Raw genomic sequence first — 12952 nt, forward strand, 5'->3', positions numbered from 1 at the left:
AGACCCGGGGCTTGGGTGGGATGCCATAATGGGCCCCAGTAGACCAGCTATGGTGTGACCTTCGTCCCATATGCCAGTGGTTGGCACCGTACTTGGTCGCCCCACCCCAAGGCCTGAGGGCGGGATGAGAGAAGCAGTGGGTGGGCCCAGGCCCCCACCCCCCGCAGATAGCAGGATCTGCAAGGGAGGCCCATGGTCAATGTCACCATGTGTTAGAGAGGAAGGAGGCAGGCAGGGTGACCCGCTGGCCACCGGCCTGCTTGTGACATTGAGCAGCACTGTTTCTCTCTCTCTCTCTCTCTCTCTCTCTCTCTCTCTCTCTCTCTCTATTTCTCTCTCGTGCTTGGGGTCCCCCACTCTGGGGCTATGAAAAGGCGTGCGGGAGACCAAGGAGTCTCTGATACTTGGTAGCCTGGGAGCGGCGGGGGTGGGGGGGGGTCTATGACAGAAGGCTGCAAAGTCCTGAGGGCAGGAGAGAGAGGCAGAAGTGAGGCCTAGGCAGAGAGAGGAGGGAGGTGGGCCAGCCTGTGACTGGTCTCCCCACTTAGGAAGGAGGTGTGGCCTCCGCCACACAGGGGTCCCAACCAACTGAGCCCACACTGGCTCCTTCTGCAGATCAGGTGCGACCCACCTTCGGGAACCGCAGCCTGGACCAGCCACAGGTGCAACCCACTTCCAAGGAAGGAGCCCACAAAGCCCCCGCCCAGCACCCAGCACCCAGCACCCAGCACCCAGCTCGAAGGCCCCCGCAGGCCAAAGCCGGCTCAGAGGGAGGAGTCACCCCGAGCAGCCTGGGAGCAGGAGTGGTGTCACAACAAGGGGCTTAGCAGCAAGCGGGCCCAGCCACAGACCATAGCCAAAATGGGGGCTGAAGCAAGGCCCCAGGCCACCAAGCTCGGGCCCTTTCAGGCCAGCAGGGCCTCCCGAGCCCAAGAAGGGACAGTGGCCACCAAGGAGGGCCAGGGCAGGAAGGCAGGAGGCCAGGCACCCAGGCGATAGGGCCCAAAGCCCAGAAGGCCCCCCAAAGGTGAGAACCGGCCAGGACAGGTAGCCCCCAGATGAAGCCTGCAGGGGGTGATGGGGCTGTGCCTGAATCTCAAGGGGCTGAGGCTTGGTCACACGTCCCCCAGTCATACCAGCGTCACCAGCCCCTCGGGCCCCCACCCTGCGGTCAGTGTGCCCAAGCTGAGTGGCCCCGCGTACAGGGCCCCGGGCGAGCTCCTGTCCCTCAGCAGGCCCCTGTTGCTACATGACCAGGCTGGGGCTGTGTCTGTTGTCCTCTAGGGGCCTTCCACCAACCTGGCTCGGGGGGCCGGCACCGAAAGAAGGATCATGGCCAAGGCCAAGGTGGCCGCAGCACCAAGAAGACCACAGGCCACGGGCAAAAAAGGCCTAGAGGCAGGCACAGGCACGGGTTCACGGACCTGGGCACCTCACAGCAGGCCATGCCATCCCTGCCAGCCTCCTGCCTCCTGACCCAGGAGGCCATCACCCGCAGCAATGTCAAGATGAAACACGTCCCTGCCCTGACTGACCCTGGCCTAGCCATGCTCCACCTGGCAGGTCGGTGACCCCTTTCCTCCACACTCACCCTTATGGCAGGAGTAAGAAGGCCACGCACTTGGGGTTCTCCTCTAGTGGGTCCTCGGCCACTGTGGCTGCAGCATCGCTGTGCCTGGAAATGGCCCACCTACCTGTGCGTCCTGGTTAGCAGTGAGAAGATGCCCTGATGCCCAAGAGCCAGCTCCTCCGGTCCATGTTGGGGAGGTACCGAGTGGCAGAGGGGAGGGGGACAAGGGAGCGCGGAGTCCAGCTGCCCTGTGTCTGCACAGAGCATGAAATGGCCAGGATCCCATCCCGCACGTTCCCCGGGCTGCCAAATCTGCGGCGGCTGGACCTGAGTCAGAACAAGCTGGATGCCCGAGGCCTGCACCCCTGTGCCTTCAAGGTGTGCAGCACCCTTCCGCTTGTGCTCCCGGGAGGAGGGCCGGCAGGTCTGAGATGGCTCCAGGCGGCCACCGTGCCTCTCCCCACCCTGCCTGGGGTGATCAGGCCCGGAGGAGGCGCTGCGCAGACCACCCAGCATGGTGGGCTTCAGTGATTTGGGACAACACGGTCCACGGCTGGGTGTGGAGAGCAGCGTGGATCCTCGGGCCCCCACAAGGGATCCTTGCGTCCCCACAAGAAGTTCTGGGAGAAACCGAGCAGCGATTCTCAAAACCCGCAGACAGACCTGCCCCAAGCCGCAGTGCAGCCAGATAGGTGTCCCTCGGGCAGAATCAGCCCAAAGCCATGCCCAGAAGGCCTAGCCTGCCCAGTGGCACCGCGGTCCCCAGCCCCCTCTTCCCCCTGCCCCCCAGAATCTGACACGGCTGAAGCTGGATGGGAACTCGCTGTGCACAGTGCCGGCCCTGCAGCAGCTTTCAGAGTGTGGGGGTGGGCCCTGGGGGCAGGGGTTGACAAAGCCAGGCCTGGGAAGGGGGGCGGGGGGCGGTGGGGGGCTGTTGGTGAGGCAGAGGAGAAGTGCAGGCGAGGGGAGGGCCGCCCGGGGCAGCCTGGCTGGAGGGCAGAGAAGGGAGGACTGGCTGGGACAGTGGCCCTGGCCTCTAGGAGCGACACAGGGAGTTCCCAGGGGGCCCCCAGACCCCCGCAGTCAGGTCACGTGCCCGTCCGCCCACCTGCCCTGCAGGGCTCAGCCGGCTGCCGACGCTGGAGGTGGAAGGGAAACAGCCGCAGGATGGCAACATCTCATCCCTGGCCTTTCAGCCCCTACACAGCCTGCTCTACCCGGGGCTGGACCGGAACTGTCTGCGGACCATCCTACCTGGCCTGCCAGCCTCCCTGCAGGTGAGCCAGCGGGTACAGCTGCCCATGAGGATGGTTTTAAAGATAAACCCACAGAGCCTCGGTGCCAGAGGGCTTCTCCTCTGACTGACCTAACCTTCCTGAGGCCCACAGTTGGGCCTTGAGGACCGTCCTCGACCTTCTGGGTGTCCCTGAACAAGGCTCAGGCCCGCCCTGGGCCACCCGGCCCCCCTGTGCTGGAAGGTGCTCTTTGAGGCCGTGAGGAGCCCTGGCACAGCTGGAAGGTGTTGCTGGGATCCTCTGCAAGATGGCCATGGCCCCAAGAGGGACAGACATGGCGACACCTGCAAGGGGATAGGGAGCCAGGCCGGCAGGTGGGCCCCTCACCCTCACCCTCAGCCCCGGCCCTAGGAGCTGTACCTGGGCACCAGTGTCGTCAAGGAGGCGACAGAGGGCATGCTGAACCACAGCCTCGGCGTACTGGTGCTCCGGGAGGACCTCCTGGCACCCCGTGCTTGGATTGACCTTCCGAGAGTGCTGCCGCCCGACCTGGCACTGTGTGAGCTTTACCCCGACGGGCACGCGGATGCCCGAGAGGGGGGATTGACTCGGAAGGACCCAGAGAGTCACAAGGAGGGGTGGCTCCATTGCTTTCGGGCCTGGTCTCAGGTGGGTCAGCTGGGTCATCTGCCTCCCTGCTCAGGGCTCAAGGTGACCTGGGCCCTGAGCCACCCACCTGCTACTCCAAGAGTTTCCTCTGTCCCTCCCACCCAGCAAGATCCCCAAAGCCGCAGAAACCCCTTCCTCTGCTGGGAATTGCCCTGTAGGCCCCCGGCCAGCTCCCCTGGGAGGTGGCGTGGGCAGGGACAGAGGGGCAGCAGGGGCAGCGGGAACTGGCCAGGTGCTGAGTGAGATCAGCTAGGAGGTGACAGGGCAGGAAGGTGCATGGGAGAGGTGGTGGGCACGGGAAAGAACAGCGTGTGGGTGTCCTGGGGCGTACCAGACAAATGCCACATACAGGGTAGCTTAAGATAACAGAGATTTCTACTCCCACAGCTCTGGAGGCCGGAAGTCTAAAATCGAGGCGTTGACAGGGTCACACTCCCTCCACAGGCTCTAGGGCACAATCCTTCCTCGCCTCTTCCAGCTTGGTGGCCCCACGTGTTCCTTGGCTTATGACCACACCACTCTAGTGTTGGCCTCCATTGTCACATGGCCTTTTCCTCTGTGTGTCTCTGTGTCTGTCCTCTTTTGTCTCTTATAAGGACACTTGTCATTGAATTTAGGGCCCTCCCTAATCCAGGATGAGCTCGTCTTGAGATCCTTCACTTACATAGGCAAAGACCCTTTTGCCAAATAAGGTCATGTTGACAGGTTCGGGGCAGACGTATATTTGGGGGCTACTATTCACCCCACTACGGGAAGGGTCCAGAATGAGTCCTTATGATCTGGTTTGGACAACTGGGTGGAGGTGCCAGCAGAAGGGATCCCGGAGGAGACTCGGCTCTTACAGGCACTGCCTAAGGAGTAAGGACGTGGTCCTGGGAGCAAGCAGCAGGAGGGCTGGGAAGTATACAATCCGTGGGGTCTGGTGACCGCCATGGCAGGGCAGGGGGTGGTAGGCAGGGGTCAACAGACACTCCAACCGTACATTCCAGGGACCAGAGCCTCCCGCCCTGTACCCTCATGTTCCAGGAAAATGTTACCAGGACGTTTGGGTTTAATTATTCTTTTTTCCTCCCCCCCCCTTGCCAAGGGGGGCAAAGGAAAGCAGACAGCAGCCTAGGGAGGGGCCTCCCAGCCACTGTTCCACTCCCACCACGGGGCCTGGGCAGGGGGCCGGCGGCCGGTCAAGGCCTGCTGGCGCCGCCCCGCTTTCCTCTGGCTGGTGGAAGAGGAGGGGGCCCCTCCGCTGGCAAGGCGGAAGCCCTGGAGCCCCAGCCCCCGTGGGCTGAGGGGCGGCATGGGCCCCAAGGCCAAAGGGCTGGCCAGCCCACAGGAGCTGGGGATGTCACAGCCTGCGTGGAGTGACCTGGGCTGACGTCCACCCAAGCTGCACCGCCTGCTTCCCTGATCCCTCAGGGTCCCCAGCCGCGGCCCCTGGGAGCCTTAGTTTTCTCTCCGTCCCCATCCGTCTTCTGCTGATCAGGCTGAGTGAGACAGGAAGAGAACAAGAGAGTGTGTAAGGACGAGAGGAAAGGGCTCTGGAGCTGAGCGGGGCAGAGTGGAGACAGACTGAAGTGGGCCAGCACCTGTATCTGCACTGCTTTGTCCCCTGGACGTTTTAGGAGCCCCCGAGGCGGGGGAAGGAGTGGGAGAACGCTGGCCTCACTAGCCCTGTGGTGAACTGGGAAGGGCCCCACCCAGATCCCCTTTTCCCAGCCTCTTCAGACAGAGGAGGACGCAGAAGCCAGACAGGGCCTGGCCTGACTCACGGTCAGGCTGCAGCTGGCCTCCCGGCCCTTCCCAACGGTTGGGAGCTCTGGTGGCCTCTGCCACCTGGGAGCCAATGCCCACTCTCTTCTTGGGTGCGGACCAGGCACCTTGATTTGCAGCTTCGGCTGTGGCTGCGGTTCCTCCTGGGCACCACCGGCTCACCCCACACCTGAACACCCATCCTGCAGGAAGCTGGAGACCCTCGACCTGTCCCGCGACCCGCTGGTGCACGTGCCTTCCTTCCGCCACGGGGCCTTCGGCGCCTGCCACCGCACCACAACCGCACGAGCGCATCCCCAGCTACGCATTTGCGCACACGAAGCCAGGCCTGGAGCTCCTGTCCCTGTCCCACGAAAGCCTGTGCACCGACGGCGTCCATGGCGTGTGCTTCCTCGGCCTTCGCGCCTCCCTGACCGGGCCGCTGCTGGATCGCAACCAGCTGCGGGCCGTCCCCCGGGGCCTCGGGGGCCTCAGGGGGCTGCGGGGGCTGCGTCGGAGCCACAAGAAGATCAGGTGGGGCTGTACGCCTGGCCCAACACGCTGTCCCACCACGCCCCACTGCCAGCCAGGGGAGAGAAGGGCAGCTGAGGCCGGGGGCGGGGAGGGGGGGCCCTGCCTGGCAGGTGGGCCCACGGGAGGAGCCCATCACTGCTCCTATCCATATCCACCTTGGTTGTCACGACGGGAGGCCGTGCCCAGTGGTTGGCAGGCCCGGGCAGCCACGGTGGAGGGCTGCAAGCGGCAGAAATCTGGGCAGGGGTGGCCAAGGGGGAGGTGAGAGGGCCCTGGCCCAGAGACACGAGGGCTGAGCCTCCAGTGGGGAGGTGGCAAGTGGTGGCCGTGACCTGCGTGACCAGCTTCCCTGGGTCTGTTTCTCTCCTCTTGTATGACACCTGCCTCTGCTTTCTGGGGTCTTCACTCCTCCGCTTGACCCTGCCACCCCACTCTATAGACAAGTGCCCCTGAATTCCATCTGTGTGACACTCCAGTGGCTCAGGACTCCAACCTCATCCCCACGCACCTGGAAAACAGCCTTATTGACCGGCGCCGCATCCTGCCCACCGCCTTCTCCTGCATCTGAACCTGCCTCGGCAGTGTGGTCCTCCGGCCCCAGCAGGGGGCGGGGGCTGGGGAGGGATCCTGGGATTCCTGCCCCCCTCCGCTCCTTAGGACTGGTTGGGGGGGGGCAGGTCTACCTCCACTTGATCTTTGCACTACTAACAGAAAGATCTAGAAGACCCAGCTGTTTCAGATGCTCCCACTTCCCATTGACTGCTGAGGCCCTTTCACTTAGTAAATGGCCCAGCAGGGTACCGCACTGGTCTGGACTGGAACATAATAAATGCATCTCATTCAAGCCCAGAAGCCTCCATCAGCCTCCCTCTCTCCCTCCTGGATTTAAGCTGCACTTGCGTGCTGGCTGTCTATTGTGCAGGCAGTTAAGAGGGCCTGCTTCTAGAAGCTTCTCCAAGAGCCTCCCCAGCCCCACCCACCCCGGCCAGGGTACTGAAGTCCCCAGTAGCTCAGCCCCAAGCCATCTGGGGGCCAGGCTCACCTCAGTTGCTCAGGACAGTATCAGTACCTCTCTTCAGGAAGCATCCCCGTCCCAGGTGTAGACCGACAGAGATGGGCTCTGCCGGCAAAGCAGGCTGATGTGGAGGCCCCTGGTGCCTGCCCTTCGTCCTAAAACCACTCACACTCATACCTGTACCAAGGCCGGGGACACCCCTCGTCCCTCCTCCCCCTAACCCAGGTCCCAGGGCCCTCACCCTGGTCCCCCACCCATCCCCGGTGCATACACATCCCCATGCCAGCCTGAGGGTCACCATGGCCCCACCCAAAGCCCTTAGAGGCATCAAAAGACGTGGGACCCAAATGTACCTTTATGAGACCTGGTACCAGGGAAGGGTAGGGAGTGCTTGGTGTGTGGGAGGCCAGACCTGGCCGGAGATGCTGACCGTCTGGCGGACGAGGCAAATGCACACACCAGCAAGCTGTGAGGGCTCAACCCTGCCGAGCGCTGAGAACAAGACAGGACCGCCATGCTGGGTGGGGACACGGGCTTTGCAGAGCCCCCTGAAGCCACTGGGGCAGTCCCTCTGCTTGTGCGAGGGGCCCACTGGGAGCAGGGTAGGGTCACCAGGTCAGCCTTGACAGCTCACGGTGCCACCATACCTGCTGCTGGGGCGGGTGAGGGGTTGGGGGGGGGCGGGGCACAACCAGCCAAGAGCACAGCTGACCCAGCCCCTGCCCCAAGGGAGTGAGAAGCTCATGGTGGTGTGAGGGCCAGAGAGAGAGCCAAGTGACAGGCATCAAGGATGTGGCAGGAGCAGGACGGGCCCCAGATTTCAGTGCTGCTGGATGTGGGTGGAGTGAAGGAAAAAGGGCACCAAGTCCCCCAGTGCAGACGCCTTGCCCTGCCACCACCTCTGGCTGGGGTCTAGGACTATGAACTGCAAGTCTTATGTGGGTCCCATTCCCGCAGCCAGTCCCCCACCCCCAACCCTCATCCCTACCCCCACCCTGGAATTCTCAGCAGAGAAAGGGCCAGACTCAGGCAGGGGGCGGGGAGAGGCCTGGGAAGCTTGGGGAGTGTTTGCTTTGGACTCATCTTTACATTCCTTCTCCTCCGGGCCCAGGCCCGCAGATATGGCACTTCCTGTTTGGGCTGGGTCAGAGGTCAGCAGCCCTAGAGGCGCTGGCCCGATGGGAGGGAGGGCCTGCCTCGTTCCCAGCTCTCATGAACCCTCCTCCCCAGCCAGCCGCCTGGCCTGGGCCCTGCACTCCTGCTCCCGTCAACCCCCGGTCCCCTCCTCCCCCATGGTCATAGAGGTCAGGCCCTAGGGAGGCACAGGAAGTTCAAGTTAGGTGACCCCCCCCCATCCCCCGTGGGCCTCCCCTTCCTGCTGCTCTTACCTCTACTGAGCAGATGAGGCCAGAGGGCCTGGGAGAAGGGCCACACCCCAAGGCCCACCTGCTTGTCAGGGCAACCTGGCCTTGAGGGACAGAGAAGGGCAAGGGACACAGGAGGCAGGCAGCCCAGGTAGTTACTGGGGTAAATTCCACTTCAGACCGGCAGCTACTTGGCCCTTGGGGCTGTTGTCAGGTGGGCTGAACCCAGGCCTGGAAGCCTGTCCTTGATCTTCCTGAGCAGAGCTGGGCCCAAGACAGCACAGACGCAGCCAGACCCCTAGTGGATGTCTCCCATTGGGCTCCCCAGAAACACACTAGGACTAGGAGGCAAGGGTTAGCTCACAGGGAGTTTACTGGGATGTCTTGGGGCCTCCACCTGGGGGAGGGGAGGACAGGAACAGGAGTGGCCCAGGGAGAAGGTGGCCCGTGACTGATGACCGTCCGGGCAATCCCCACGGGGGCTCTGGAGCTGAGCCAGTCCTGAGTGGGGGCAAGGGGACTGGGAGTCTATATAACCCATCATCCTTGCGTGGGGCTGCCCAGCGGAGAGTAACATTCTCTCCTGAAGGCACGGGGTGCCGGCAGCTGAAGGCCAGGACCTTCAGTCCGACAGGGGAGATGGCCCAGGCAGCACGGCATGCCCACAGTGGGACATCCCCGGACAGAGCCCCAGCCGAGTGTAGCCGAGACCTGCCGGTGCGACCAGGCCCGCCCGTTGCCCTGCGCCCACGCCTTCCTCACCGGCATCTCTGACCCCATATCCTCTACTCACGCATGCCAGCGTGGCAGCGATTACTGTGCTCCTGTTCAGGGCAGAGCTGGCTCCACTGGGGCATACGGTGGTGGGCACGGCCCGGAGCGCTGGGCGTCTGAGGGGTGACTGCAGTCAGGTGGCAAGAAGGGCGGCACTCGTCCGCCCTCAGACTGAGACAGGGGTATTGAGGTGGTGGGGGTGACACTGAGGGGAAGGACGGTGGGGACAGTGCAGACCCAGAAGGGGACACCTGGGCCAACAAGTGCAAGCAGTGGAAAATACGGACAGGGAGCAGATGTGTACCCCTTGGGGCCAACCCCCCGTCTCCTTCCCCGGGACCTCAGTGGAATGTTGTCCCACTGCCCACCCCTCCCAGCTACAGGCCCGGAGTCCTGTCCATCGGCTTCCAAATTCTCCGACCTGCCTGCTCCTTTCTGTCCCCGGCGCCCCTAACCGAGGGCCCGCCTCCCGCCCCTTGCCAGGCTCCCTGCTTAGCTTTGGGCACATTTGCTTCCAAGCCTTCCTCCTGCCTCGTACCGTGGTGGCAAGCTTGGTTCACGTCCGGGAGAAACAGGCCCCGGAAGGAGCAAAGGATACGCCCGGCATGGTGTGCCCATGCCTGGGCTCCCCTCCCATCCTTGTCCGTGTAGCAACTGCCACCAGGGCAGCCACGCAGGGCCCATCCAAGAGACGCTGGCCACCCGGCCCCTTCCCCTGTGCCTGCCCTCACCCACTGCCCCAGATGGAGCCTCCTGGCCCCACAGGCGGCAGGAAGACCCAGGGGCGGGTCCTGGGTGCCGGCCTCCCCCCACCTGGGGAAGACCATGGCAGCCTCCCCGTATCTCACCGGCTTCTTGGGCAGCCCACAGATGCCTCCCTGAAGCACAGCCCCCTGTCCACCTTCCCTCATCTAGCCACACCCCAGACCATGCCTCTCTAAAGATAGCTAGACACAGGCCCAGCCCCCATGGAGACCCCTCTGGGCCCTGAAATTATAGCCCTGACGGCCTGGGGCAGAGAGCCACTGTGTGATTATGTCCTCAGGGGCAGGTCAAAAAAAGCTCTGGCATAGAGAGTGCCAGCTTTCACTGGCCGCACCTCAGCTATCGGAGCTGGGAAACTTCCAGATAGCGGAGGCTCGGCTCACTCCGCGGCAGCTCAGTTTCCTCTTGGGCCTGTTCGACATGAGCCTCATCCGGAACGGTTCCTAGCCCCCTGCACCCAGAGGGTCCCCCTGAGCACTTAGGCATGGAACCTCAGGGCTTCAGGATGTTACGACTCCAGCCTCCAGGGACCCTCGAGGTGGGAGGGGCTGCCTCCTGGTGACTGTGGGCCTGGTTCTCACCCTGTCCCTGCCCAGCCACTCAGAGTGTGGAGCTTGGGAGTGGATGAAGCCAGCGGGCTGCGAGTGACAGTCACGTGCAGGGCTGTGAACTTGGAGATGCTGGCTTGCCTTCAGGGGCTGCAGCGCCCAGGAGTCCTGAGGGCCGTCTCTGAGATCTCGGCTGAGTTCCGGGCAGGGTCACTTGCTCGAGCAGTGACCTTGATATGCATGATATGTCCCTGCCTGGGCGTTTGTCCGGAAGGCAAAGGCGTCAGGGCACTCCCTTGGTGAGACCACTTGCTTTGGGCCGGCTTTGCAAGGGTCCTGTGTGGGCACCCCTGGGAAGGTAGCCCAGGGTGCTGCTGGAGAGCCACCTCCTCCCAAGAAGCCCTCTCTGCAGCCCCATCCAGCGCTAGTACCTAGGCCTGTGCGGTTTCCTTTGTAGCACTCATCACAGTTGGTCACCATCATGCTTCTTCGAGCACATCCTTGCTTCTGGTCCAGCAGCTCATGTGCTCAGGGGGGCGGAGAACAGTGAGGCTGACTGACTCTGTGCCCAGGGGAGGGAAAGAGAGACAGACGGGAGATCTGAGGAAGGAGTGAGGAGCAGGAGGGAAGTGAGGAGGGAAGAACAGATAGGGGAGCGATGCGTAGAGGCAGACAGGGATGAGCGGGGACCCAAGCAAACAGTGCAAGGCAGAGAGGCCAGGAAGGCCCCAGAAGGGGGCTGGCAGAGGGCCCCTGGAGCTCAGGGCCATGCTGTTCTTTCCAGGCCCCAGAGGCTCACGGGGCCAGCAGCCGGGTGGGCTGGAGCTCAGGAGGAGCTCCCTCAGCTGCCATCACCTTGGTAGGGGCCCTTTCAAGCCCTTGGGAGCCCCGCCTGCTGGGCCACCTCCCAGGGCCCCAGACTCTGCCTTCCAAGCAACCCTACCAAAGGCAAGGTTTCGTGCCCCAAAGGGAGCAGCGGCTCGAAGCCTGCCTGCTGTGTGCCCCGCTTCTTTCCTGGGCCTCCCCCCTCTAACTTTGAAGGCAGGGCACAAACAGCTGCAGGCCAGCTGTTAGGGGACGGGCTGCCGCTGACTCCAGGTCCTTCACACACAGCCCTACAGGATGGCAGGGGGCTTGGATTGCCCCACCCCAGGAGCCCCCCACAGCTGCTTACGGGCCCTGCCTTCCCCTCTGCTCCCTTCAGCCTGCACACACTCCCACCTCTGCACCCCTGCCCCTGCCAGTCCTCCTCTCTCCCGACCCGATACCCCTGCCCTGCTACCTTCGAGCACCTTCCCTGCACCCTGGGGCTGCAGGCCGGGTACCGGAGAGCCGGCTGGGGCAGCTAGGCGAGGGCTCGCTGCAGTCTGATCTCGGGCACCAGGATCACCCGGCACTCTGCAGCCATTTGGGGAAAGTGTCCGGGCTGGGGCTCTGGGGCCCTGTGTGCTGGTATCCCAGAGTCCGGGGCATGCTGGGAGAGGACCCTCGTCACCCATGGGTCCACGCTGGCGGGGGCCGGGGTCTGCCTCCCACGGCCCCCATGACCCCCATGACTTGGCCGGCCCTGTCCACCGAGTGTTCTTGTGGAGCTAAGACAGCTGTGCCTTGGCCTCCTTCAGAGCCTGGGGGCCTCAGGAAATGCATGCGCTTCCTTCCTGCCTTGCCCTCCATGCTGCCTTCCCCTGCCTCCTGCCGCCTCCTCCCAGCACTGGGAGGCCAGAGGGCAGGAGGCCACTGCTCCTGCTAGCCAGCAAGGACTTGCTGTCCCCGGCACAGCTTCAGCTGGGGTCGAGGTAGTTCCTTGTGCTTCAGGGAAAGCCGAGGCCTGGGGACAGGGAGGGGAAGAGGGAGGCCCGGGACTGAGGTGCTGCCTGGCTGGTCTGGGAGTGGCCCCCAAATTAGAGGGCCAAGCCGGCCGAGTGACTCAGTGGGCCTTGGGCCGGGCGTGCAGTTATGCCTTATTGCAGACTGCAAACCACAGACACAAGAGCCTTCCAGGCGCAGGAACCGTATTTACAGAAATATTGCCCCAGATGCATCCCCCAGCTGCAGGAAAGAGCTCCAGGGTGCATAATGTGCCCTGTGCACAGGGCGTTGCCTCATGGTCACCCCCAAGCTCCCTCCAGGAACGTGCCTGGCTGACGCCCAAGGGTGCGCACTGCGCGGGGGACACTGAGGCTGCCCCACCTACTTGCGGTGATACTCTCCCCTCCCCTGCTCCCCACACCCTCTGCACCTTGGTATGTGCTGTTCCTTCCACTGCCAATGTTTCTCTTTGGCCCCAAGAACCCTCTAATGTACTCTCTGCCCCTATAGATTTGCCTACTCTGGATGTTTCGTGTGGAATCACAGTATGTGGTCCTTGGTGACTGGCTTCTTTCACAGAGCACGGTGTTTTAGACATGTTGTGGACACGTTTTTCCTCCCATGCAGCCATGGTTGGGGATATCGCAGCTAAGGGAGGCTATCTTCTGTGATATAGTCTTTCTACTGCCAGCGATGTTGGGAGTGTGTCTCCCATAAACAGGAAAAAACAAACATGGAGACAAACGACGCGTGCTCCCAGCCAAGACCCTGTTTTTCCCACATCTCCCTTCTCCATGGTCCAGCCTGGAAGCTTCTTGAAGGCAGGCACCACAGCCTGGTCAGGCCACCATGTGTCTCACGTCCCCGGCCGGGGCCCCTGAACTGAAGCTGGTGCACATGGGAGGGGGAAGCCGCACCCCCAG

This window comes from Lynx canadensis, chromosome X, assembly GCF_007474595.2.
Source record: "Lynx canadensis isolate LIC74 chromosome X, mLynCan4.pri.v2, whole genome shotgun sequence".
Classification (NCBI taxonomy): Eukaryota; Metazoa; Chordata; class Mammalia; order Carnivora; family Felidae; genus Lynx; species Lynx canadensis.